Source organism: Otolemur garnettii, unplaced genomic scaffold (assembly GCF_000181295.1).
Source record: "Otolemur garnettii isolate 467f Iridium unplaced genomic scaffold, OtoGar3 scaffold00029, whole genome shotgun sequence".
NCBI classification, from domain to species: domain Eukaryota; kingdom Metazoa; phylum Chordata; class Mammalia; order Primates; family Galagidae; genus Otolemur; species Otolemur garnettii.
The window spans coordinates 13,686,293-13,688,471 of record NW_003852424.1 but is presented as its reverse complement, the minus strand read 5'-3'; positions in this window follow the sequence as shown (position 1 = coordinate 13,688,471).

Below are 2,179 nucleotides of genomic sequence, written 5' to 3'. Positions count from 1 at the left end.
CACAGGTGCCCGCCACAACACCCGGCTATTTTTTGGTTGCAGCCATTATTGTTGTTTGGCGGGTCCGGGCTGGGGATTCGAACCCGCCACCTTAGGTGTGCAATCCTCTCACCTTGGCCTCCCAAAGTGCTAGGTTTACAGGTGTAAGCCACCATGCCCATCTGATTTCACCACTTTGAGCTAGGCAGGATAGTCACTGTGCAGCCCTGGGTCTCAGTTTCCCCACCAGCAAATTTCAGATGCTGTGGTTCCCCTTGGTGGGCTCCTTTGAGGATACTGTGAGGAATGGTAGGATTGGTGCCCTGGGTCAGTATCCACATCTGGGGAAATTTGGCCTGGGAGCTTTTAGATTCCTGGGTTCTGGGACCCTGGGGCAGACTCAGCAGGTGTGGGCTACAAGGAAATCAACTGTGGGGTGGAGGCTGTGACAGTGTTGGGGCACAGTAGATGCTGGGTGGGATGGGCAGGGGGGCAGAATTGCAGTCTGGGCCCCCTGCAACTACCCTGGTCCCTCCCTCCATCCCTCCTCAGGGTTGGTAATACCAGGGTAGGCTTCAGTGTGAGGTCAGAGGTCACCCCACCCCCAGCCTGGTTCCTGGAATGAGGACAGACCAATTGTGTCAGAGAAAGGGATAAAAACCACACTTTGGGGGCATCTCCAGACCACCCAGTTGCCAGACCTCTCCAGCTGGGTGGCTGGGTGTGAAGGGATGGGGGTGGGGGAATGGAACAGGGAAACTGAGGCACAGAGACAGACACATAACCTGTCTTCACTTTTTACATATTTAAGGAGCACCTCCTGTTTGCAGGCACTAGGCACACATAGATAAACCAAACCAGACCATCTCAGCTCTTCCCCCACTTGCCCAGGACAGAGACCATCGCAGCCTTCTGAGGCAGGCCCATTATCTGCTTTGATGGTGGCCAGATGGCACAAGTGAAAACCCTCTTTTTGAGGTATACTTCCAGCCACGCCGCCTCCCCTCGGCTGGAAGATGTGGTTTTGAGTTTCACCTCCTGGGAGCTTCTGGGCCTTTTAACAAACACTGAGAAGCCAGTGCGGCTGGGGAAGGCAGAGAGGTGTGGTTGGGTTCTGAGCAGCTGGAGGACCCTTCCTGAGTCCATGCTTCTCCCAGGCTCTTCTGCTGAGGAATGAAGAACAGGACCTGACTGTCCAGTTTGTCAGAGAGGGGCCCCTTTTTTTTTAAATCATTGGTCTTCCCGTATTTCCCTGGGGGGCAGGTGGAGTAACCTCTATCCTCACACATCAAGGTGTAGCAGACCTCTTTCTGGTAGGAGTGGAAAATGCCCTTTTTCCCTTTCAAAGGTCATTTTAAAAATGGGTTTCAGGAACCAACCAGCTGGGACAGGCAGGGAGAGAGTTGTTTTTCTCTCACTCTTCACACTGGGGAGGGACCAGCCTAGGCCAGCCATGGCCGGAGTAGGTAGTCAGGGGAGTTGGGTGGCTGAGTCTGGACCTGCCCTTCTGCTGGTCACAAATGACCTTCAGTGAGTCATTTGAACACACCAGTAAAGCTCTTCTTGACAAAACCCTGCCATGGCACTGTCTTTTGGGTTTGAGGGCTGAGACCAAGGGACAGTCCAAGGCTTACAGACTGGCCACCAATGGGCTAAATTCTATCCTCGGTCTTGCTTCCTGGGGGTCACACTGTGTGGAAAGGTAAAAAATGAAGATGCTACCAACATAGCAGAAGGCCATAGAGGCTAATTAAAGCAAACCATGCTGGAGATCTGGGGAGCAGCAGATTCCACCTAGGCTGCTGCTGAGAGAAGGACGATGATATCCTGCAATGTCCAGACATGGACAGGTGGGGATTGTGCATGTCTCAGTTATAGGATGTGGAAACAAGCCTATCATAGCAAAGAAGGCAGGGAAGTCCATCCCAGCAGTGGGAACAGGTGTGCAAAGGTCCTGAGATAGAACCAGGGCACTTGCCTTGGGGGCTTCAGTCAGATAACCCCAGCAGTGGCCAGCTTCAGACTCTGGAAGCAGACCTGCCTAGAAGGTGGAGGGCCAGGCTTGGCGGCCAATGGACTGGGACCTCAGGTTCCCAGGGAGGCACTAATAGACACATATTTCTTTTTTTTTTTTTTTTTTTTGAGACAGAGCCTCAAGCTGTCCCCCTGGGTAGAGGGCCGTGGCATCACAGCTCATAGC